A 25251-nucleotide genomic window follows, 5' to 3' on the forward strand; every position below is an offset into this window, starting at 1 on the left:
AGCCTACGCATGCTGACGCAGCTACCCACCCGAACTACTACATCCACACGGAGGCCAGTATCTTGCAGACTAGTTAATATATTATTTGGAGATCGTCTCAGCTATGAGCTCTATTCCGACAAAAAACTTGCAGAACAAAGTTTGAGACCAGCTGATCTTGATCTTTGAGCTGTGCTGAAGGCTCAGCATTGTTGTTGTTCTAATTAGCAAAAATTACAGGGGGCTCTAAAATCAGAACACTTCAATTGATCAAATCAGTCGGTTAATTTGTGGGCCATAATTATTACTTTTTATGTCTCGTGTCAGGATATAACTGAATGTGCCAGGCAGTGTAATGTTATTTTTAAAGTAAGGATGGCGTTTCTGTTAAAATACATCAGATAGTCTTTTTGCATGTGTTTGAATGTCAAGGACTGCTTCCTCAGCTTTGTCATTCAAAAACAAATGAAAATAGAAGTAAAGCCTCCTTGTCGATATAAGGGTTATTACAAGTGTTCAATTGGCTTTGTGCTTTGGTTTAGATTTTGTTTCCTTGTAAGCATGAAATTTCAATGCTCGCTGCTTGGGGATACAAGACAGACTGGAGAATGCGGGCATCGATCTCGCTACCTCTCGCATGCTAAGCGATACCTGAAGAAGTACAGGCTCAGTGACCACAGCCTGGCCATAGAAACTGGGCGACACAGGCAGACCTGGCTGCCCAGAGAGGACAGGCTGTGCTCCCACTGCCAGCGGGGAGAAACAGAGACAGAGATGCACTTTCTGCTGCACTGTGACAAATATTCTAGGATTAGACAAACATTCCTGGCCAAATTTAGAAATCTGATCCCAGAATCCCCACACCTGCCAGAATCACAACAAGTCTCAATCTTACTGGGAGAGGGAGGAGGGAATCAGGTGAACTGGCAGCCCAGTATGTGATCTCCTGTCACAGCCTGAGGAACAGTGAGTCTGTCTCACAAAAAATGCTGCATATGTTTATATGTAAATGTCTTATGTCTAAATTAAGATGTAAATGTCTTTGGACTTTTTCATGTTAACTGTATTTGTTTTACTTTGACAATGCTGATTTATTCATTGGTCTTGCCAACAAAGCACCTTGAAATGAATTGAATTGACTGAGCAGCACATGATTGGCTACAATCTCAGCCAGAATCTTGACAGCAGGGTGCGCTGTGATTGAGCAAAAACTCTCAAGAATGAACATCTTCCTTACTCTGCTTCTCTCTTTCAGTAGGACAGCAGACCGTGTTGGGTGAGCAGATCACAGATTTAAAAAAAAAGCTTCTTTCAACAAGCAAAGTACCTGAACTTGACTCTGGAATCATAAAAGCACACCTGTAATGAAGCAATGAAACCTCAAATCAGGAGAGTTTCCTACATAAATTCAAGAAGTGATCGATTTTAACTTAACGCTACATTGAAGGTTTCATTGCTACACTTAATATTAACAAAACGCTCACCCGACAAAGAAGTAAGAAAGATACACTGCTGAGGTTCCACCGAGATTTGAACTCGGATCGCTGGATTCAAAGTCCAGAGTGCTAACCATTACACCACGGAACCAATGAGATTAGATGTCTAAAATCTGAAAACGTAAATAAAACACGGAAAAATAATCCCACAAACCTTCGAGTATCAAGACGTCTCGCTGTGCAAAAAAGTCTTTGTATCAAATAGATCTCATTTTCACTTTCTTACACACAGCAGCTCTCAGTGTCGCTGCTGTCGCTACACAGACTGTAAAAGGGTGTCGATCGCTCTCTGTGTCCTATGAAGACCACCGGCGCGAATCCAGGTTATCGCTGTCTTCTCTTCGCACACAGGGAGAGAGCCAACCGTCTCCCTGGTGGTCTAGTGGTTAGGATTCGGCGCTCTCACCGCCGCGGCCCGGGTTCGATTCCCGGTCAGGGAAGAGTCCCCTTTTCCCTCCTGACGCAGATACCTACTGTACTTGAACCACGTCTCTTAACTATCACCACAAAATAACCTTCGAGCTGCAGATACTCCGCTCCTGCGCTCTGAGTCATTTGTGAGTGGAAAGAGCACTCAAGTAGTCAACTTGATTACACGTGTTTTCTACATTTTGTGTTTTAAAATACGAAATCAAAGAAAAACCGCTTTCTTCCAAAATATCACACCGTTTTCACATCTTCCAGACTGCTTCTCTCTTCTAGTTCTAAAGCAGACCAGAGAGTCAGATTGTAACTTCTTTCATCAAGCAAAGCACCTGAAGAACCTAAAATAGTAAAAACACACGTGTAATAAAGCAAACAAAGCAGAAAATAGGATGAGAATTTCGAAATCAAGTTCAAGAGCTCATCATTGTTAACCTAAAGTTATATTTACGGTCTCATCTACACTTGTAAGATTAACAAGCTTAAGCTCGCCTCATTAAGAAAAAGTATTGGAATTACAGGGCGGTATTGGAATGAACTCACGAAATGTTTGTCTCCAGCCAGTCGCTGTAAAGTGTTGCAATTTCTCTTTAGAGTCTTCCCATACTGCTACAAAAATTTCGAGTACCCGTGAAGTCAAATGACAGAGAAACGCTTGAAACAAGACTGCAGAAACGAGTTAAAAACCTGACGTCGAAGTGAGATTGAAATGATCAGGAACACCGCACGAATTTAGGCTGAACATGTGAGAAAAAAAGCATTGGCCGTCCCTTCGATAGCTCAGTTGGTAGAGCGGAGGACTGTAGTGGGAATCGCTGGGAATCCTTAGGTCGCTGGTTCGAATCCGGCTCGAAGGAAGGCATTGTTTTGTTGTTCTCCTTAACAATCTCGTGAAAATTGAAAATAGCGCATCTCAGAGGTTGGTTGAAAGCTTAATAAAGGCTGAAGCAATAGCTCCCTGTGTTGGTTGTCTTCAAGTGTGATCGTCCCGTTTTTACAGATAAAGTATCCAGTGTGTCGACTCCCCCTGATAGAGTGGCTGATAATCACAGACTCAACGGAGACGGTGGATTTTCTCACTGTGTGTGAAGAGAAGACAGCGGTAACTGGGATTCGCGCCGGTGATCTTAATAAGACAGAGAGCGATCGACACGCTTTTACAGTTTGTGTACCGACAGCAGCGACACTGAGAGCTGCTGTGTGTAAGAAAGAGGAAATACGATCTGTTTGGTACAAAATGGGTACCGAGACGCTTTGAGATTTTTTTTCAGATTTTAGGAGATCGTTCTCTTAGCACTCAGGGAGATGGCTGACAGCGAGTCCGGCGTGTCTGAGAGACCGATCCCCACGGAAAGTGAAACTTTATTGATACAATTGACGCAGGAGCACAAGGGAAGACCCCACATGAGAGAATCCACCCACAAGTAAACTTGGTTCTCTTCAGGAGCTCACATGCTGCTGATGATATTTGCGTGTAAAACAGATTTTCTTCTTGTATTTAGATACAAAGACTCGAGTTCAACGGTCCTTGTGTGCGTCTCGGGTGAGTCCGTTTCTAACAAAACTCTTTAGTGTTTTAGTTTTTAATGGGATGGAAGCACCGTATCGGACTAACAGAAATAATCCAGTTAAACAACAGTGAAGTGCTCTTCCACATGACTGCTTGAGCGCTCTTTCCTCTCACAAATGACCCAGAGCGCAGGAGCAAAGTATCTGGAGCCCGATGGTTAGTGATCGGTGATTGTTAAGCGGGATTGGGACGTGTCTGTGAGACTGAAAGCGGACGGAACAGTTTGCAGGGCTCAGATGGACAGCTGCTACATCAGAATGTAGCACAGCGGTTCCATGGTGTAATGGTTAGCACTCTGGACTCTGAATCCAGCGATCCGAGTTCAAATCTCGGTGGAACCTGTGAGGTGTGTTTTTCTTACATCTTCATCGGTGTAAAAAAGAAACCTTTAATGTATCGTTAAGTTAAAATCGATCACTTCCTGAACTTATGTACAAAACTCTCCTGATTTCGGCTCTCATTGCTTCATTACAGGTGTGCTTTTAGGATTCCAGAGCCGTTCAGGTAATTTTCATTGATGAAGGAAGCTTTTTTTTCCGAATCTGTGATCTGCTCGCCCAACAGGGTCTGCTGTCCTTCTGATTTATGTTTAAAAGGTCACAACTGAATAATAATAAAGGTCACAACTGAAAAATATTTCCAACTGCTCAACTGAGTGAAACAACAACAGGACCTAAGATTACACTAATTAAAGAGATAACTAAAGTCTGGAATACGTGACAGCTGTATGGTGTTTTGGAAGAAAACGGTTTTTCTTTGATGTCGAACTCAAGCGGAGTTTCAACGTTACACATAGATTTCGACAAAATGTAGAAAACGCGTGTATCCAAGTTAGAAAAGTTGGAGCGGGGCGATGCCGTACTAGTAGCGGCGCTGAGCTCACTGTGGTGCGGTGCAGCTGTGTCAGCGGGGCCAGTGGCGCAATGGATAACGCGTCTGACTACGGATCAGAAGATTGTAGGTTCGACTCCTGCCTGGCTCGTCTTTCTTTTAAACACATCGGGCTGCTCACTAGCACATCTGTTCATTGTTGATAGCCATAACCAATCAAGACCCGTATCGCTAACAAGAATTGTCCAATCACAGTGTCCGCTCTCATGTTAGGTAGTTTTCGCCCAATCACAGCGCTCCCTGCTGCCAAGATATGGGTCTGGAGTTCAGCCAAGCAAGTGCTGGTTTGTCACTCACATGGTTTTTCAATTTAGACCCGCCAGGAGTACCGATTGTTCTATTTTCGTTCTTTGTCCGCTTTAAAATATTCGTCTTATTTGCAAGCTATCTGTCACACAAACAGAAATCGGTGCGCGGTATTTTAACACACCTGGTGTTTGTATTCAGTGGGAGCTACTTCTGCTTCGTATTCAAAAATGGATAACATGTAAATAAAGGCTTGTCGATTTCAGTGTTTTGTGTTTTTACTAGTTCCATACTTAGTTGACTTTATGCTTTTGATTTTGAGTCTTTATAATATTAAGTATGGCTTTCTCATTTATCTTCGTCTTGTAAAGTTCCAAAATCCATGTAACTGTGCTAAAAATGTGCGCGGGGACACTCATCTGTTTATACCCGCAGTAACTTCGAAACCGTTACTGTCAAAATACAGCTACGGTGCCTTTTTCGGGAGTAGAAAGCAGAGAAGTTCTCGATGATATGGCAAAATGTAAAAGAGGAAAACCCGCAGCCTCATGGACCAGCAGCAACCCCTCATTGTATAAGGCTGTTGTTTTGTTATTGGGGCATGCTTATACATTATTTTTAAGCTAATACGATTTTTATAACCGGATTTTGGAGCAAATTTCACACATTGATGATTCAACCTTGTTTTGAGGTTTGGTTGCTGCTGTCTGGTTGTCTTTCTCGTTTTCCGACCTTCTTGCTTGCTTCCTGGTATACGTTTTGCTTTGCGATGTGGATTGGTGTTCCCTCTCGCTCCTGAGTCCTGCACAGGATCCATACTTCCTACCTGCCCGCTCTTACAATCAATCTCTAAATCGCTAAAAACTCACACCGAAGAGCTCGGTCTCTTAGACACGTCCGGACTCGCTCCCAACCATCACCCTGCGGGTCTGAGAGAATGATCTCCTAAAATGTGAAAACGAAAATAAGTCACGGAAAAATAATCCCACAAACACCTTCGAGTATCAAGACGTTTCGCTATGCAACAAGGTCTTTGTTCCAAGCAGATCGTATTTTCTCTTTCTTACACACAGCAGCTCTCAGTGTCGCTGCTGTCGCTACACAGACTGTAAAAGCGTGTCGATCGCTCTCTGTGTCCTATTAAGACCACCGGCGCGAATCCAGGTTACCGCTGTCTTCTCTTCACACACAGTGAAACAAGAAGGAAAGGGAAAATAGAAGCAGCATCAGGAGAAGCCAAGAACTCAGCCACCAACACGAAAAACACCTGGTAAGCCCTGTTCTTTCTTCTCCTTTCTTGAAGAGGCCTCTAAAAAATTGAACTGCTTTGCTAGATAAAAGTTTAAAAAGTCTTTAGAAAAAGTTACCTTAAAGTTTAAATTAAACAAAATACCACTTGGGCCCACTACACTCAAAAGGCCAAAGTTGAAGAACCTGTTCCCAAGCAACAGGGGGCTGATTGTATTCAAAACGCCCGAGCCAGGCCGTCTGTTTGCTCTTCTCACCTGGGCCCATTGTATTTAAAAGAGGAAGATGAGTACAGAGCAGAATACAGCCCCACTGGAGCAGCCCTGCCCCCTCAGCACAGTACTCCAGTACCCTGAGGACGTGAAAACCGTTAAGACCAGGAAACAGTACAAAGACTCCTGGATGAAAGAAAACCCAGAGACCCTCATTGCTGACTACTGCCAGGCAGGAGAAAAACACATAAAAACCAACCTGCTCTTTTTTACTGAGCATCCGAATGCCTGGCACACAGCTGTGTGTAAGAATTATACAAACACCACCAGAAGGGGCATCAGCAAAGGCAGGCAAATCTCCATAGGGGGCGACAGCGAGGTAGAAGACACTGTCCTGACTGTCAACACCTACCACAATGGTACAGTGATGATACAGGGCAGTGAGGCCGCTCTGGAGCTTTTCGAGGAAAAGTTCACAGACCTTAAAACACAGGCCGACCTGGAGAAACCTCCCCCAGAAACAGGAGAAAAACCCAGCAGCCTGATGCCCACAGCACCGGAGAGTTCAGCTCCACCTGTTTTAGAGCCCACAAACACAACCTCAGCCACAGAACAGCCCAGCAAGAGTGTAGCCCTCGGCAACACAGAAACACACCACCCGGACACACACAGCCCACACCAACCCCCCTGTGACCACAGCACAGTGCGCCTCCTGAGAGAGAAACTCTCTGCTCTGGAGCTGGACTTCACTGAGTTCAAGGAGCTGATGCTGGGGAGACTCACAGAGGGGCAGACAGCACAACAGCTAAGAGACGAGGTTAACAAACACAAGAATGAATGTAAAACCTCCAACAAACAGCTCAGGGCACAGATGGAGGAGCTGCTGCAGGACAACAGTAAGCTGCAGTCGGAAGTAGCAGAGCTGAGAGAGGAGCTGCAGCTCGCGGAGAGGACAAGCAAGACTCTCAAAGACCAGCTGAGGAAACTCACTACTTCCCACTGCAGCCCGGACTGCAACAGAACAGCCCTGAGACCCAGAACACACAACACACAACACCCACCCCCAACCCGCAAAGACACACCCACCTCCACACAACCTGACACCCCTACAACCCCCACCACCAACTCCCACTTACCCAGTACCCCCACCGTAGCAAACACCACACCCACTGCACCCCCCGGCACCCCAAATCCCCTCACAACTCCACTGCCCAAAAGCACATCCACCTTGCCGAACACTCAGGGTGACCCACACACACACCCGGCCCCACCCAACTCCTCCACCTCACACACTGCACCCCCCCAAGCAGCCGCCCGCCCGGCAGCACAGCGCCCCTCCAGCAGACTGGACACCAGAGGCAGACGCATGGAAGTAGCCCTTCTCATCGACTCCAACGGGAGGTACATCGATGAGCACAGGCTCTTCCCAGGATTACAAACAGCAAAGCTCTGGTGTCCGACGACAGAGAAGGCCCTGCAGCTGCTGTCCAGGTCGGTACTGGGAGCCCCTCAGCACATCATCATCCACACCGGCACCAACGACCTGAGGACCCAGAGGGAGCAGGTGGCCCAGTCCATCAGGAGAGTGGCAGAGAGGGCCATACAGGAGTTCCCTCGCGCCCGAATTGTCATCTCCACCCTGCTGCCGAGACAGGACGAGCAGCACCACACCATCCAGAGAATCAATGCCGAGATCTCACGGTGCTGCGCCCTGCTCCCAATCGTCTACCTGGCCCATCACTCCACCCTTGGACCACAGCACCTACACGACCATAAACACCTCAAAAAACAGACCATTGGACTCTTCACAAAAACTCTGAAAGACACCACACTGGGCAGACACCCGAACAGCACCCCAGAGAGAAACAGGAGGACTACCAGAGGAACGCCCCAGCACCCACACCCCCAACCCAGACCAGCTCAACCCACAAAGAACAGAACCAGCACCACCCTACAGCCCTCCAACCCAGACCAACGACCTAACAGGACCAGAACCAGCGCCCCACCCCATGCCCCTCACCCAGACCAGCAGCTGAACCGGACCAGAACCACAACCCCTCCCCACCCAGCACAACTACAGAGCCGGACCGAGCCCCTCCTGCACAGCTACGCCGCAGCCCTGGCCAGACCAGCAGTCCCGAGCGGTTTGGAGCTGGGAGAAATCCGGCAGCTCCTGAACCTCATCTGCACCCGGCTTATGAGCTGAACTTCCACCACCCACAGCGACAGACAAAAACCCAGCACAATACTTGTTTCTGTCGATGATGTAAATGTCCAACACAAATTTGATACAGTTCCAGAAAACAATAACAACTTGCAAAGATAATTCAAGCGATAACAATGAGATCTCTAAAGATAAGTATGTGGAACATTCAGGGTCTGGGCTCGTCAGCATTTGGGCTGAAGAGCACTGATCCTGAATTTATCAAGGATGTAAAGGAGACAGACATCATGATCCTACAGGAGACATGGTGTCGGGGAGACTTGGCTACCCACTGTCCCCCAGGCTACAAGGAGATCATGGTGCCCTCTGTCAAAAAACCCCAAATCACCCGGGGCAGAGACTCTGGGGGGATCATTGTGTGGTACAGAGCGGAGCTCAGTCACTCCATACAATTAGTAAAGAAAGAAGAGTCACGAGTTTGGCTTAAAATCAAAAGAAATACCATCTGTACAGAAAACGAGGTTTTCCTGTGTGCTGTCTACATCCCGCCCTCAGAATCCCCCTACTACAGTGAGGGAATTCTCCCCAGTCTCCACACGGAGATCGGTCACTTCCAGGGCCAGGGAAACGTGCTGCTCTATGGTGACCTCAACGCACGAACAGGCACACTGGCAGACTTCACCAGCACACAGGGAAACACTCACATATTCGGACAATCCCCTCTGTACCACACACCGGTCACCTCACACAGGTGCAGCCATGACACTACGGTCAACAGCACCGGGCGCGAGCTGCTGCAGCTCTGTCAAGGGCTGGGCCTGTACATCGTCAACGGCAGGACTAGAGGGGACTCTCTAGGCAGGTTCACCTACAGCTCAGCTCTGGGCAGCAGTGTGGTGGACTATGCCATCACCGACCTGGACCCCTCCTGTATCAGTGCCTTCACTGTCAGGCCACAAACTCCCCTCTCCGACCACAGCCAGATCACACTCTACATGAAGAGAGCACACCAGTACAGAGACACACTGACACAGCCCAGCCAGCTGTATGACCTCAACCAGGCGTACAGATGGGACACAGACAGCCTGGACAGATACCAAACTGCACTGGGCAATGACGAAATTCAGACACTGATGGACACATTCCTAAACACTCCGTATCAAACCAACAAATTAGGCATCAACTTGGCCACACAAAAACTAAATCACCTATTCCACAAACTAGCATCAAAATCTAAGCTAAAAACAACTAAATCAAAAAACTACCAAAAAACAAAAGCAAAAGAAAAGTGGTTTGATACGGAGTGCAAAAACATCAGAAATGCACTACGAAAAGTCTCAAATGAAAAACACAGACAACCACACAACACAGATCTGCGACTCAGGTACTGTGACATGGTAAAACTTTAAAAACACACGCTGAAAAAGAAAAGAAACACATACATAGACAAACAACTTGCAGAAATTGAGGAGTCACTAAATCAGAACTGTTTCTGGGAGAAGTGGAACAACTTAAACAAATCAAAACCAGAAGAATTGGCCATCCAAAATGGAACAATCTGGCAAACATACTTTGAAAATCTCTATGAAAAGCTCCCAAATACAAATCAATCAGACCAAAACACCATTTATGAAAAACTCAAAATTTTGGAATTGGCTATCAAAGACAACCAAAACCCCTTAGACTCCCCAATCACTGAGCAGGAGCTACTGGACAAACTCCAGGCCCTCAGACCACGCAAAGCCTGTGGCCATGATGGTGTCATAAATGAGATGCTGAGACACAGCAGCCCAAAGTTGCAACAAGCCCTGCATTTGACTCGATTTGGCATGAGAGATTGTTTTATAAACTACTCCAAAGTGGCATAGGGGGCAAAGTGTACGACATCATTAAATCAATGTATTCAGAGAGCAAATGTGCAGTGAAAATTGGAAACAAAAGGACTAAATTCTTCACCCAAGGCCGCGGGGTGAGACAGGGCTGCAGCCTGAGCCCAACACTGTTCAATATCTATATCAATGAATTAGCAGGAATGTTGGAGCAGTCTGCAGCTCCTGGTCTCACACTACACGACACAGAAATCAAGTTCCTGCTCTACGCAGATGACCTGGTCCTGCTGTCGCCCACAGAACAGGGGCTGCAGCAGAACCTGGCACTGCTGGAGCAGTACTGTCAGACCTGGGCACTGACAGTCAATCTGGACAAGACCAGAGTTATGGTTTTCCAGAAGAAAGCCAGACCTCAGGGAAACAGGTACAAATTCACACTCAACAACAACACATTGGAGCACACATCCAGCTACACATATCTCGGTCTCACCATCAGCTCTTCCGGGAGTTTTGACCTGGCAGTGAAGGCACTGAGGGAGAAGGCACTCAGGGCTTTCTACGCAATAAGAAGGAGGCTCTTCAACATCAACCCACCAACAAGAATCTGGCTCCAAATATTTGAAAGTGTAATCCAACCCATTGCCCTCTACGGCAGTGAAGTGTGGGGTCCCCTCACAGACCAGGATTACACCCAATGGGACAAACACCCCACAGAAACTCTGCACATGGAGATCTGTAGAAACATCCTCCGTGCGCAGAGAAGAACTCCTAACAACGGGTGCAGGGCCGAATTAGGCCAGTACCCACTATTGATAAACATACAGAAAAGAATATTCAAGTATTGGCTACACCTAAAAAACAGTGACCAAAATTCCTACCACCACAAAGCCCTGCTGAGCCAAGAGCTGAGCCCAAAACAGAGCCCCCTGAGCCACACCGACACTAACCAGCCTCAGGACAGCACTGCTAGAGCACCACAACCCAGACTCAACCACATCACAGCACAGATCAAACAGCAATATCTCACACACTGGGACACACACACACAAACACAACATAAACTGGAATGTTACAGAACCTTAAACAGACAATACACACTAGCTGAATATTTGACCAAAATAAAAAATAACAAACAGAAACAGACGAAGTACAGGCTCAGTGACCACAACCTGGCCATAGAAACTGGGCGACACAGGCAGACCTGGCTGTCCAGAGAGGACAGGCTGTGCTCCCACTGCCAGCGGGGAGAAATAGAGACAGAGGTGCACTTCCTACTGCACTGTGACAGATACTCTGGGATTAGAGAAACATTCTTCCCGAAATTCAGAAATATAATCCCAGAGTTCCCACACCTGCCAGAATCACAACGGGTCCCAATCCTACTGGGAGAGGGAGGAGGGAACTCAGTTGAACTGGCAGCCCAGTATGTGATCTCCTGTCACAGCCTGAGGAACAGTGAGTCTGTCTCCCAGTAATGCTCCAGCCGCCTACAGAATATGTCAATATTGTATAATATGTCTTTGTTGTAAATGTCTGTAATATGTCTGTAGATTTTATTTTACTTCTATTTTTGTTTTGTTTCATGTAAATATCATTACTTTCATTTGCTTTGGCAACACTGATTGTACCCATCGGTCATGCTAATAAAGCACCTTGAATTGAATTGAATTGAATTGAGTCGACCGTCTCCCTGGTGGTCTAGTGGTTAGGATTCGGCGCTCTCACCGCCGCGGCCCGGGTTCGATTCCCGGTCAGGGAAGGGCTCCTTTTCCCTCCTGACGGAGATACCTCCTTGAACCACGTCTGTTAACTATCACCACAAAATAACCTTCGAGCCCCAGATACTGCGCTCTGGGTCATTTGTGAGTGGAAAGAGCGCTCAAGTAGTCAACTTGGTTACACGTGTTTGCTACATCTTGTGTTTTAAAATAACGTCTCTTTAAACCAAAGTGTTTATGTGTCGAGCTGAAATTATGCTTGATTACGATATCAAAGAAAAACCGCTTTCTTCCAAAATATCACATAGTTTTCACATCTTCCAGACTGCTTCTCTCTTCTAGTACTAAAGCAGACCAGAGAGTCGGAATGTAACTTCTTTCATCAAGCAAAGCACCTGAAGACCCTAAAATAGTAAAAACACACCTGTAAAAAAGAAAACAAAGCAGAAAATAGGATGAGAATTCCGAACTCAAGTTCAAGAGCTCATCATTGTTAACCTAAAGTTATATTTACGGTCTCATCTACACTTGTAAGATTAACAAAAAGCTCGCCTCATTAAGAAAAAGTATTGGAATTACGGGGCGGTATTGGAATGAACTCACGAAATGTTTGTCTCCAGCCACTCGCTGTAAAGTGTTGCAATTTCTCTTAAGAGTGTTCCCATACTGCTACAAAAATGTCGAGTACCCGTGAGGTCAAATGACAGAGAAACGCTTGAAACAAGACTGCAGAAACGAGTTAAAAACCTGACGTCGAAGTGAGATTGAAATGACCAGGAACACCGCACGAATTTGGGCTGAATGTGTGAGAAAAGGGGTGCTTTTTAAGTGGGAGTGCGGACGTGTCTATAAGACTGAAAGCGGACGGAACCGTTTGTAGAGCTCAGATGCACAGCGGCTACAGCAGAGCTTCGACGTCACACAGACACCGGAGTCTCACGCAGACAAATTACACACGCAGAAGATCTCATTATGGATCTTTAAAGCTCTTTCACAAGCTAGCGGTTCCATGGTGTAATGGTTAGCACTCTGGACTTTGAATCCAGTGATCCGAGTTCAAATCTCGGTGGAACCTGAGCCGGGTATCCTTCTTACTCTGACTACGGATCAGAAGATTGTGGGTTCGACTCCTTCCTGGCTTGTCATTCTTTTAAACACATCGGGCTGCTCACTAGCACATTGCCTTCTGTTCAAAGTTGGTGGTCTTAGCCAATCAAGGCCCGTTTCGCTACCATGAATTGTCCAATCACAGTGTCCGCTCTCATTTTAGGTAGTTTTCGCCCAATCACAGCGCTCCCTGCTGCTAAGATATGGGTCTGGAGTTCAGCCAAACAAGTGCTGGTTTGTCACTCACATGGTTTTTCAATTCAGACGCGCCAGGAGTACCGATTGCTCTATCTTTGTTCTTTGTCCGCTTTAAAATATTCTTATTTGCAAGCGGTCTGTCACACAAACAGAAATCGGTGCGCGGTACTTTAACACACCTGGTATTGGATTCAGTGGGAGCTACTTCTGCTTCGTATTAAAAAATGGATAATATGTAAATAAAGGTTTGTCGATTTCAGTGTTCTGTGTTTTTACGAGTTCCATACTTAGTTGACTTTATGGTTTTGATTTTGAGTCTTTATAATATTAAGTCTGTCTTTCTCATTTTTCTTCGTCTTGTAAAGTTACATGGATTTTGAAACTGCTAAAAATGTGCGCGGGGACACTCATCTGTTTATACCAGCAGTAACTTCGAAACCGTTACTGTCAAAATACAGCTACGGTACCTTTTTCGGGAGTTGAAAACAGAGAAGTTCTCGATGATATGGCAAAATGTAAAAGTCCAGCATCTGTTATAGTCACCCTTTAAGCCGTCAATGTTACACATTCCACACGCGTCTCTGTCCCGTCTCGCATTCCCACGCGAACCGTGTTTAACAAACGCTCACGCCGCGAGTAATACCCTCCCCCCCTCAATCACCGTTCACTCCCGTCACTATTTCAGTTCCCCTCTTTCCTCACTTCCCGCTCACTCTTGCGGGTTCTCCTCGAGTTCGCGTTATTTCACTGCTAGTTTCCACTCGGTGTTTGATCTTCTAGCCTGCCCCTCGATTTCGACTTTGTCTTGAGTTTCGGGTTGTTGCTCTCTGGTTGTCTTTCTCGTTTTCCGACCTTCTTGCTTGCTTCCTGGTATACGTTTTGCTTCGCGATTTGGATTGGTGTTCCCTCTCGCTCCTGAGTCCTGCACAGGATCCATACCTCCTACCTGCCCGCTCTTACAATCAATCTCTAAAGGCCTGGAGCAGCGAAACTATATACAGTTCTACGGGTGGCATGTTCACATAACGTATTTAGTAACCATTCAAGAGAGAAATCACGCTGTCAGGTGCCTGTCCTCCTCTTTCCCTGCTTTTGTTCTCCTGCTACGTTACCTTTGCTTATGCCCTGTTTTTCTCACACCTGAAGAAGGCTCCACGGACGAAACGCTGTGTTTTCTTTCTTCTCTTTTCAGCATGGAATAAACCTATTACTTGTTCCTTTGCAGCCTACGCATGCTGACGCAGCTACCCACCCGAACTACTACATCCACACGGAGGCCAGTATCTTGCAGACTAGTTAATATATTATTTGGAGATCGTCTCAGCTATGAGCTCTATTCCGACAAAAAACTTGCAGAACAAAGTTTGAGACCAGCTGATCTTGATCTTTGAGCTGTGCTGAAGGCTCAGCATTGTTGTTGTTCTAATTAGCAAAAATTACAGGGGGCTCTAAAATCAGAACACTTCAATTGATCAAATCAGTCGGTTAATTTGTGGGCCATAATTATTACTTTTTATGTCTCGTGTCAGGATATAACTGAATGTGCCAGGCAGTGTAATGTTATTTTTAAAGTAAGGATGGCGTTTCTGTTAAAATACATCAGATAGTCTTTTTGCATGTGTTTGAATGTCAAGGACTGCTTCCTCAGCTTTGTAATTCAAAAACAAATGAAAATAGAAGTAAAGCCTCCTTGTCGATATAAGGGTTATTACAAGTGTTCAATTGGCTTTGTGCTTTGGTTTAGATTTTGTTTCCTTGTAAGCATGAAATTTCAATGCTCGCTGCTTGGGGATACAAGACAGACTGGAGAATGCGGGCATCGATCTCGCTACCTCTCGCATGCTAAGCGATACCTGAAGAAGTACAGGCTCAGTGACCACAGCCTGGCCATAGAAACTGGGCGACACAGGCAGACCTGGCTGCCCAGAGAGGACAGGCTGTGCTCCCACTGCCAGCGGGGAGAAACAGAGACAGAGATGCACTTTCTGCTGCACTGTGACAAATATTCTAGGATTAGACAAACATTCCTGCCCAAATTTAGAAATCTGATCCCAGAATCCCCACACCTGCCAGAATCACAACAAGTCTCAATCTTACTGGGAGAGGGAGGAGGGAACTCAGGTGAACTGGCAGCCCAGTATGTGATCTCCTGTCACAGCCTGAGGAACAGTGAGTCTGTCTCACAAAAAATGCTGCATATGTTTATATGTAAATGTCTTATGTCTAAATTAAGATGTAAATGTCTTTGGACTTTTTCATGTTAACTGTATTTGTTTTACTTTGACAATGCTGATTTATTCATTGGTCTTGCCAACAAAGCACCTTGAAATGAATTGAATTGACTGAGCAGCACATGATTGGCTACAATCTCAGCCAGAATCTTGACAGCAGGGTGCGCTGTGATTGAGCAAAAACTCTCAAGAATGAACATCTTCCTTACTCTGCTTCTCTCTTTCAGTAGGACAGCAGACCGTGTTGGGTGAGCAGATCACAGATTTAAAAAAAAAGCTTCTTTCATCAAGCAAAGTACCTGAACTTGACTCTGGAATCATAAAAGCACACCTGTAATGAAGCAATGAAACCTCAAATCAGGAGAGTTTCCTACATAAATTCAAGAAGTGATCGATTTTAACTTAACGCTACATTGAAGGTTTCATTGCTACACTTAATATTAACAAAACGCTCACCCGACAAAGAAGTAAGAAAGATACACTGCTGAGGTTCCACCGAGATTTGAACTCGGATCGCTGGATTCAAAGTCCAGAGTGCTAACCATTACACCACGGAACCAATGAGATTAGATGTCTAAAATCTGAAAACGTAAATAAAACACGGAAAAATAATCCCACAAACCTTCGAGTATCAAGACGTCTCGCTGTGCAAAAAAGTCTTTGTATCAAATAGATCTCATTTTCACTTTCTTACACACAGCAGCTCTCAGTGTCGCTGCTGTCGCTACACAGACTGTAAAAGGGTGTCGATCGCTCTCTGTGTCCTATGAAGACCACCGGCGCGAATCCAGGTTATCGCTGTCTTCTCTTCGCACACAGGGAGAGAGCCAACCGTCTCCCTGGTGGTCTAGTGGTTAGGATTCGGCGCTCTCACCGCCGCGGCCCGGGTTCGATTCCCGGTCAGGGAAGAGTCCCCTTTTCCCTCCTGACGCAGATACCTACTGTACTTGAACCACGTCTCTTAACTATCACCACAAAATAACCTTCGAGCTGCAGATACTCCGCTCCTGCGCTCTGAGTCATTTGTGAGTGGAAAGAGCACTCAAGTAGTCAACTTGATTACACGTGTTTTCTACATTTTGTGTTTTAAAATACGAAATCAAAGAAAAACCGCTTTCTTCCAAAATATCACACCGTTTTCACATCTTCCAGACTGCTTCTCTCTTCTAGTTCTAAAGCAGACCAGAGAGTCAGATTGTAACTTCTTTCATCAAGCAAAGCACCTGAAGACCCTAAAATAGTAAAAACACACGTGTAATAAAGCAAACAAAGCAGAAAATAGGATGAGAATTTCGAAATCAAGTTCAAGAGCTCATCATTGTTAACCTAAAGTTATATTTACGGTCTCATCTACACTTGTAAGATTAACAAGCTTAAGCTCGCCTCATTAAGAAAAAGTATTGGAATTACAGGGCGGTATTGGAATGAACTCACGAAATGTTTGTCTCCAGCCAGTCGCTGTAAAGTGTTGCAATTTCTCTTTAGAGTCTTCCCATACTGCTACAAAAATTTCGAGTACCCGTGAAGTCAAATGACAGAGAAACGCTTGAAACAAGACTGCAGAAACGAGTTAAAAACCTGACGTCGAAGTGAGATTGAAATGATCAGGAACACCGCACGAATTTAGGCTGAACGTGTGAGAAAAAAAGCATTGGCCGTCCCTTCGATAGCTCAGTTGGTAGAGCGGAGGACTGTAGTGGGAATCGCTGGGAATCCTTAGGTCGCTGGTTCGAATCCGGCTCGAAGGAAGGCATTGTTTTGTTGTTCTCCTTAACAATCTCGTGAAAATTGAAAATAGCGCATCTCAGAGGTTGGTTGAAAGCTTAATAAAGGCTGAAGCAATAGCTCCCTGTGTTGGTTGTCTTCAAGTGTGATCGTCCCGTTTTTACAGATAAAGTATCCAGTGTGTCGACTCCCCCTGATAGAGTGGCTGATAATCACAGACTCAACGGAGACGGTGGATTTTCTCACTGTGTGTGAAGAGAAGACAGCGGTAACTGGGATTCGCGCCGGTGATCTTAATAAGACAGAGAGCGATCGACACGCTTTTACAGTTTGTGTACCGACAGCAGCGACACTGAGAGCTGCTGTGTGTAAGAAAGAGGAAATACGATCTGTTTGGTACAAAATGGGTACCGAGACGCTTTGAGATTTTTTTTCAGATTTTAGGAGATCGTTCTCTTAGCACTCAGGGAGATGGCTGACAGCGAGTCCGGCGTGTCTGAGAGACCGATCCCCACGGAAAGTGAAACTTTATTGATACAATTGACGCAGGAGCACAAGGGAAGACCCCACATGAGAGAATCCACCCACAAGTAAACTTGGTTCTCTTCAGGAGCTCACATGCTGCTGATGATATTTGCGTGTAAAACAGATTTTCTTCTTGTATTTAGATACAAAGACTCGAGTTCAACGGTCCTTGTGTGCGTCTCGGGTGAGTCCGTTTCTAACAAAACTCTTTAGTGTTTTAGTTTTTAATGGGATGGAAGCACCGTATCGGACTAACAGAAATAATCCAGTTAAACAACAGTGAAGTGCTCTTCCACATGACTGCTTGAGCGCTCTTTCCTCTCACAAATGACCCAGAGCGCAGGAGCAAAGTATCTGGAGCCCGATGGTTAGTGATCGGTGATTGTTAAGCGGGATTGGGACGTGTCTGTGAGACTGAAAGCGGACGGAACAGTTTGCAGGGCTCAGATGGACAGCTGCTACATCAGAATGTAGCACAGCGGTTCCATGGTGTAATGGTTAGCACTCTGGACTCTGAATCCAGCGATCCGAGTTCAAATCTCGGTGGAACCTGTGAGGTGTGTTTTTCTTACATCTTCATCGGTGTAAAAAAGAAACCTTTAATGTATCGTTAAGTTAAAATCGATCACTTCCTGAACTTATGTACAAAACTCTCCTGATTTCGGCTCTCATTGCTTCATTACAGGTGTGCTTTTAGGATTCCAGAGCCGTTCAGGTAATTTTCATTGATGAAGGAAGCTTTTTTTTCCGAATCTGTGATCTGCTCGCCCAACAGGGTCTGCTGTCCTTCTGATTTATGTTTAAAAGGTCACAACTGAATAATAATAAAGGTCACAACTGAAAAATATTTCCAACTGCTCAACTGAGTGAAACAACAACAGGACCTAAGATTACACTAATTAAAGAGATAACTAAAGTCTGGAATACGTGACAGCTGTATGGTGTTTTGGAAGAAAACGGTTTTTCTTTGATGTCGAACTCAAGCGGAGTTTCAACGTTACACATAGATTTCGACAAAATGTAGAAAACGCGTGTATCGATGTTAGAAAAGTTGGAGCGGGGCGATGCCGTACTAGTAGCGGCGCTGAGCTCACTGTGGTGCGGTGCAGCTGTGTCAGCGGGGCCAGTGGCGCAATGGATAACGCGTCTGACTACGGATCAGAAGATTGTAGGTTCGACTCCTGCCTGGCTCGTCTTTCTTTTAAACACATCGGGCTGCTCACTAGCACATCTGTTCATTGTTGATAGCCATAACCAATCAAGACCCGTATCGCTAACAAGAATTGTCCAATCACAGTGTCCGCTCTCATGTTAGGTAGTTTTCGCCCAATCACAGCGCTCCCTGCTGCCAAGATATGGGTCTGGAGTTCAGCCAAGCAAGTGCTGGTTTGTCACTCACATGGTTTTTCAATTTAGACCCGCCAGGAGTACCGATTGTTCTATTTTCGTTCTTTGTCCGCTTTAAAATATTCGTCTTATTTGCAAGCTATCTGTCACACAAACAGAAATCGGTGCGCGGTATTTTAACACACCTGGTGTTTGTATTCAGTGGGAGCTACTTCTGCTTCGTATTCAAAAATGGATAACATGTAAATAAAGGCTTGTCGATTTCAGTGTTTTGTGTTTTTACTAGTTCCATACTTAGTTGACTTTTTGCTTTTGATTTTGAGTCTTTATAATATTAAGTATGGCTTTCTCATTTATCTTCGTCTTGTAAAGTTCCAAAATCCATGTAACTGTGCTAAAAATGTGCGCGGGGACACTCATCTGTTTATACCCGCAGTAACTTCGAAACCGTTACTGTCAAAATACAGCTACGGTGCCTTTTTCGGGAGTAGAAAGCAGAGAAGTTCTCGATGATATGGCAAAATGTAAAAGAGGAAAACCCGCAGCCTCATGGACCAGCAGCAACCCCTCATTGTATAAGGCTGTTGTTTTGTTATTGGGGCATGCTTATACATTATTTTTAAGCTAATACGATTTTTATAACCGGATTTTGGAGCAAATTTCACACATTGATGATTCAACCTTGTTTTGAGGTTTGGTTGCTGCTGTCTGGTTGTCTTTCTCGTTTTCCGACCTTCTTGCTTGCTTCCTGGTATACGTTTTGCTTCGCGATGTGGATTGGTGTTCCCTCTCGCTCCTGAGTCCTGCACAGGATCCATACTTCCTACCTGCCCGCTCTTACAATCAATCTCTAAATCGCTAAAAACTCACACCGAAGAGCTCGGTCTCTTAGACACGTCCGGACTCGCTCCCAACCATCACCCTGCGGGTCTGAGAGAATGATCTCCTAAAATGTGAAAACGAAAATAAGTCACGGAAAAATAATCCCACAAACACCTTCGAGTATCAAGACGTTTCGCTATGCAACAAGGTCTTTGTTCCAAGCAGATCGTATTTTCTCTTTCTTACACACAGCAGCTCTCAGTGTCGCTGCTGTCGCTACACAGACTGTAAAAGCGTGTCGATCGCTCTCTGTGTCCTATTAAGATCACCGGCGCGAATCCCAGTTACCGCTGTCTTCTCTTCACACACAGTGAGAGAGTTGACCGTCTCCCTGGTGGTCTAGTGGTTAGGATTCGGCGCTCTCACCGCCGCGGCCCGGGTTCGATTCCCGGTCAGGGAAGGGTTCCTTTTCCCTCCTGACGGAGATACCTCCTTGAACCACGTCTGTTAACTATCACCACAAAATAACCTTCGAGCCCCAGATACTGCGCTCTGGGTCATTTGTGAGTGGAAAGAGCGCTCAAGTAGTCAACTTGGTTACACGTGTTTGCTACATCTTGTGTTTTAAAATAACGTCTCTTTAAACCAAAGTGTTTATGTGTCGAGCTGAAATTATGCTTGATTACGATATCAAAGAAAAACCGCTTTCTTCCAAAATATCACATAGTTTTCACATCTTCCAGACTGCTTCTCTCTTCTAGTACTAAAGCAGACCAGAGAGTCGGAATGTAACTTCTTTCATCAAGCAAAGCACCTGAAGACCCTAAAATAGTAAAAACACACCTGTAAAAAAGAAAACAAAGCAGAAAATAGGATGAGAATTCCGAACTCAAGTTCAAGAGCTCATCATTGTTAACCTAAAGTTATATTTACGGTCTCATCTACACTTGTAAGATTAACAAAAAGCTCGCCTCATTAAGAAAAAGTATTGGAATTACGGGGCGGTATTGGAATGAACTCACGAAATGTTTGTCTCCAGCCACTCGCTGTAAAGTGTTGCAATTTCTCTTAAGAGTGTTCCCATACTGCTACAAAAATGTCGAGTACCCGTGAAGTCAAATGACAGAGAAACGCTTGAAACAAGACTGCAGAAACGAGTTAAAAACCTGACGTCGAACTGAGATTGAAATGACCAGGAACACCGCACGAATTTTGGCTGAATGTGTGAGAAAAGGGGTGCTTTTTAAGTGGGAGTGCGGACGTGTCTGTAAGACTGAAAGCGGACGGAACCGTTTTTAGAGCTCAGATGCACAGCGGCTACAGCAGAGCTTCGAAGTCACACAGACACCGGAGTCTCACGCAGACAAATTAAACACGCAGAAGATCTCATTATGGATCTTTAAAGCTCTTTCACAAGCCAGCGGTTCCATGGTGTAATGGTTAGCACTCTGGACTTTGAATCCAGTGATCCGAGTTCAAATCTCGGTGGAACCTGAGCCGGGTATCCTTCTTACTCTGACTACGGATCAGAAGATTGTGGGTTCGACTCCTTCCTGGCTTGTCATTCTTTTAAACACATCGGGCTGCTCACTAGCACATTGCCTTCTGTTCAAAGTTGGTGGTCTTAGCCAATCAAGGCCCGTTTCGCTACCATGAATTGTCCAATCACAGTGTCCGCTCTCATTTTAGGTAGTTTTCGCCCAATCACAGCGCTCCCTGCTGCTAAGATATGGGTCTGGAGTTCAGCCAAACAAGTGCTGGTTTGTCACTCACATGGTTTTTCAATTCAGACGCGCCAGGAGTACCGATTGCTCTATCTTTGTTCTTTGTCCGCTTTAAAATATTCTTATTTGCAAGCGATCTGTCACACAAACAGAAATCGGTGCGCGGTACTTTAACACACCTGGTATTGGATTCAGTGGGAGCTACTTCTGCTTCGTATTAAAAAATGGATAATATGTAAATAAAGGTTTGTCGATTTCAGTGTTCTGTGTTTTTACGAGTTCCATACTTAGTTGACTTTATGGTTTTGATTTTGAGTCTTTATAATATTAAGTCTGTCTTTCTCATTTTTCTTCGTCTTGTAAAGTTACATGGATTTTGAAACTGTGCTAAAAATGTGCGCGGGGACACTCATCTGTTTATACCAGCAGTAACTTCGAAACCGTTACTGTCAAAATACAGCTACGGTACCTTTTTCGGGAGTTGAAAACAGAGAAGTTCTCGATGATATGGCAAAATGTAAAAGTCCAGCCTCTGTTATAGTCACCCTTTAAGCCGTCAATGTTACAAATTCCACACGCGTCTCTGTCCCGTCTCGCATTCCCACGCGAACTGTGTTTAACAAACGCTCACGCCGCGAGTAATACCCTCCCCCCCCCCCTCAATCACCGTTCACTCCCGTCACTATTTCAGTTCCCCTCTTTCCTCACTTCCCGCTCACTCTTGCGGGTTCTCCTCGAGTTCGCGTTATTTCACTGCTAGTTTCCACTCGGTGTTTGATCTTCTAGCCTGCCCCTCGATTTCGACTTTGTCTTGAGTTTCGGGTTGTTGCTCTCTGGTTGTCTTTCTCGTTTTCCGACCTTCTTGCTTGCTTCCTGGTATACGTTTTGCTTCGCGATTTGGATTGGTGTTCCCTCTCGCTCCTGAGTCCTGCACAGGATCCATACCTCCTACCTGCCCGCTCTTACAATCAATCTCTAAAGGCCTGGAGCAGCGAAACTATATACAGTTCTACGGGTGGCATGTTCACATAACGTATTTAGTAACCATTCAAGAGAGAAATCACGCTGTCAGGTGCCTGTCCTCCTCTTTCCCTGCTTTTGTTCTCCTGCTACGTTACCTTTGCTTATGCCCTGTTTTTCTCACACCTGAAGAAGGCTCCACGGACGAAACGCTGTGTTTTCTTTCTTCTCTTTTCAGCATGGAATAAACCTATTACTTGTTCCTTTGCAGCCTACGCATGCTGACGCAGCTACCCACCCGAACTACTACATCCACACGGAGGCCAGTATCTTGCAGACTAGTTAATATATTATTTGGAGATCGTCTCAGCTCTGAGCTCTATTCCAACAAAAAACTTGCAGAACAAAGTTTGAGACCAGCTGATCTTGATCTTTGAGCTGTGCTGAAGGCTCAGCATTGTTGTTGTTCTAATTAGCAAAAATTACAGGGGGCTCTAAAATCAGAACACTTCAATTGATCAAATCAGTCGGTTAATTTGTGGGCCATAATTATTACTTTTTATGTCTCGTGTCAGGATATAACTGAATGTGCCAGGCAGTGTAATGTTATTTTTAAAGTAAAGTTTCTGTTAAAATACATCAGATAGTCTTTTTGCATGTGTTTGAATGGTAAGGACTGCTTCCTCAGCTTTGTAATTCAAAAACAAATGAAAATAGAAGTAAAGCCTCCTTGTCGATATAAGGGTTATTACAAGTGTTCAATTGGCTTTGTGCTTTGGTTTAGATTTTGTTTCCTTGTAAGCATGAAATTTCAATGCTCGCTGCTTGGGGATACAAGACAGACTGGAGAATGCGGGCATCGATCTCGCTACCTCTCGCATGCTAAGCGATACCTGAAGAAGTACAGGCTCAGTGACCACAGCCTGGCCATAGAAACTGGGCAACACAGGCAGACCTGGCTGCCCAGAGAGGACAGGCTGTGCTCCCACTGCCAGCGGGGAGAAACAGAGACAGAGATGCACTTTCTGCTGCACTGTGACAAATATTCTAGGATTAGACAAACATTCCTGGCCAAATTTAGAAATCTAATCCCAGAATCCCCACACCTGCCAGAATCACAACAAGTCCCAATCTTACTGGGAGAGGGAGGAGGGAACTCAGGTGAACTGGCAGCCCAGTATGTGATCTCCTGTCACAGCCTGAGGAACAGTGAGTCTGTCTCACAAAAAATGCTGCATATGTTTATATGTAAATGTCTTATGTCTAAATTAAGATGTAAATGTCCTTGGATTTTTCCATGTTAACTGTATTTGTTTTACTTTGACAATGCTGATTTATTCATTGGTCTTGCCAGCAAAGCATCTTGAAATGAATTGAATTGACTGAGCAGCACATGATTGGCTACAATCTCAGCCAGAATCTTGACAGCAGGGTGCGCTGTGATTGAGCAAAAACTCTCAAGAATGAACATCTTCCTTACTCTGCTTCTCTCTTTCAGTAGGACAGCAGACCTTGTTGGGTGAGCAGATCACAGATTTAAAAAAAAAAGCTTCTTTCATCAAGCAAAGTACCTGAACTTGACTCTGGAATCATAAAAGCACACCTGTAATGAAGCAATGAAACCTCAAATCAGGATAGTTTCTTACATAAATTCAAGAAGTGATCGATTTTAACTTAATGCTACAATGAAGGTTTCATTGCTACACTTAATATTAACAAAACGCTCACCCGACAAAGAAGTAAGAAAGATACACCGCTGAGGTTCCACCAAGATTTAAACTTGGATCACTGGATTCAAAGTCCAGAGTGCTAACCATTACATCATGGAACCAATAAGCGAGTAGGCTCATTAAATCTGAAAACGTAAATAAAACACGGAAAAATAATCCCACAAACCTTCGAGTATCAAGACGTCTCGCTGTGCAAAAAAGTCTTTGTATCAAATAGATCTTATTTTCTCTTTCTTACACACAGCAGCTCTGAGCGTCGCTGCTGTCGCTACACAGACTGTAAAAGCGTGTCGATCGCTCTCTGTGTCCTACTAAGATCACCGGCATGAATCCCAGTTACCGCTGTCTTCTCTTCACACACAGGGAGAGAGTCGACCGTTTCCCTGGTGGTCTAGTAGTTAGGATTCGGTGCTCTCCCCACCGCGGCCTGGGTTCGACTTCAGGTCAGGGAAGAGTCTCCTTTTCCTTCCTTTCTGTCATTACAGCTTCACTGGACACTGAAGATCCGTAGCTTCTTCTTCTTCTTCTTTTTCACAGCCTTAGTCCCAGACTGTCCTGGGGTCAGCTGCTTTGGTTGCTCTTCTCCACTTGTCTCTGTCGAGCACATCTTCCTCACTCACTTCACATACCTCCATATCTTTTCTCACACAATCTATCCATCTCTTTCTAGGCCTGCCTCTTCCCCTGTTACCTTCCACCTCAAATTCCATTACCCTCTTTGTTACTTCCTCAACGTCCCTCCTCATGATATGTCCATACCACCGTAACCTTGCCTCTCGCATCTTCTCAACTACATCCACCACCCTACATCGTCTACGGATTTCTTCATTTCTGATCTTCTCCTTCATTGAAATCTGCAGAATCCATCTCAACATCCTCATTTCAGTTCTTCTCATCAAGTTCTCTTCCTTCTTTCCAACTTCCAAGCATTCAGCTCCATATAGTAGTACAGGTCTAATCACAGTCTTGTACATTTTGCACTTTAACTTTCTAGGAATTTTCCTGTCACAGATTATTCCAGTTATTTTCCTCCACTTGTTCCATCCAGGTTTCACTCTTTGTTTTACTGCCTCCAGTGTTTCCCCTCCCTTTACCAGTTTTATTCC

The 25251-nt window shown here is 45.0% G+C and overlaps 15 non-coding genes across 15 annotated transcripts; 12 read left to right on the forward strand and 3 right to left on the reverse strand.

Annotated features, from left to right (window-relative positions):
* Positions 1–1494: 1494 nt before the first annotated feature.
* On the reverse strand, positions 1495–1566 carry trnaq-uug (transfer RNA glutamine (anticodon UUG)). The gene has a single exon. It is a non-coding gene; the product is annotated as a tRNA-Gln (tRNA).
* A 277-nt stretch (positions 1567–1843) lies between these two features.
* trnae-cuc (transfer RNA glutamic acid (anticodon CUC)) lies at positions 1844–1915 on the forward strand. The gene has a single exon. It is a non-coding gene; the product is annotated as a tRNA-Glu (tRNA).
* Positions 1916–2667: 752 nt separating this feature from the next.
* Positions 2668–2755, forward strand: trnay-gua (transfer RNA tyrosine (anticodon GUA)). The gene is given in 2 exon segments: positions 2668–2704; positions 2720–2755. It is a non-coding gene; the product is annotated as a tRNA-Tyr (tRNA).
* Positions 2756–3737: 982 nt separating this feature from the next.
* Positions 3738–3809, forward strand: trnaq-cug (transfer RNA glutamine (anticodon CUG)). The gene has a single exon. It is a non-coding gene; the product is annotated as a tRNA-Gln (tRNA).
* A 568-nt stretch (positions 3810–4377) lies between these two features.
* On the forward strand, positions 4378–4450 carry trnar-acg (transfer RNA arginine (anticodon ACG)). The gene has a single exon. It is a non-coding gene; the product is annotated as a tRNA-Arg (tRNA).
* Positions 4451–11745: 7295 nt separating this feature from the next.
* trnae-cuc (transfer RNA glutamic acid (anticodon CUC)) lies at positions 11746–11817 on the forward strand. Its single transcript has one exon. It is a non-coding gene; the product is annotated as a tRNA-Glu (tRNA).
* A 962-nt stretch (positions 11818–12779) lies between these two features.
* trnaq-uug (transfer RNA glutamine (anticodon UUG)) lies at positions 12780–12851 on the forward strand. The gene has a single exon. It is a non-coding gene; the product is annotated as a tRNA-Gln (tRNA).
* A 2948-nt stretch (positions 12852–15799) lies between these two features.
* On the reverse strand, positions 15800–15871 carry trnaq-uug (transfer RNA glutamine (anticodon UUG)). Its single transcript has one exon. It is a non-coding gene; the product is annotated as a tRNA-Gln (tRNA).
* A 277-nt stretch (positions 15872–16148) lies between these two features.
* On the forward strand, positions 16149–16220 carry trnae-cuc (transfer RNA glutamic acid (anticodon CUC)). The gene has a single exon. It is a non-coding gene; the product is annotated as a tRNA-Glu (tRNA).
* Positions 16221–16972: 752 nt separating this feature from the next.
* Positions 16973–17060, forward strand: trnay-gua (transfer RNA tyrosine (anticodon GUA)). Its single transcript is given in 2 exon segments — positions 16973–17009; positions 17025–17060. It is a non-coding gene; the product is annotated as a tRNA-Tyr (tRNA).
* A 982-nt stretch (positions 17061–18042) lies between these two features.
* Positions 18043–18114, forward strand: trnaq-cug (transfer RNA glutamine (anticodon CUG)). Its single transcript has one exon. It is a non-coding gene; the product is annotated as a tRNA-Gln (tRNA).
* Positions 18115–18682: 568 nt separating this feature from the next.
* trnar-acg (transfer RNA arginine (anticodon ACG)) lies at positions 18683–18755 on the forward strand. The gene has a single exon. It is a non-coding gene; the product is annotated as a tRNA-Arg (tRNA).
* Positions 18756–20119: 1364 nt separating this feature from the next.
* Positions 20120–20191, forward strand: trnae-cuc (transfer RNA glutamic acid (anticodon CUC)). The gene has a single exon. It is a non-coding gene; the product is annotated as a tRNA-Glu (tRNA).
* A 962-nt stretch (positions 20192–21153) lies between these two features.
* On the forward strand, positions 21154–21225 carry trnaq-uug (transfer RNA glutamine (anticodon UUG)). The gene has a single exon. It is a non-coding gene; the product is annotated as a tRNA-Gln (tRNA).
* Positions 21226–24174: 2949 nt separating this feature from the next.
* Positions 24175–24246, reverse strand: trnaq-uug (transfer RNA glutamine (anticodon UUG)). Its single transcript has one exon. It is a non-coding gene; the product is annotated as a tRNA-Gln (tRNA).
* Positions 24247–25251: the final 1005 nt, after the last annotated feature.

This window comes from Atractosteus spatula, chromosome 6 (assembly GCF_055471065.1).
Source record: "Atractosteus spatula isolate fAtrSpa1 chromosome 6, fAtrSpa1.hap1, whole genome shotgun sequence".
NCBI lineage: Eukaryota > Metazoa > Chordata > Actinopteri > Semionotiformes > Lepisosteidae > Atractosteus > Atractosteus spatula.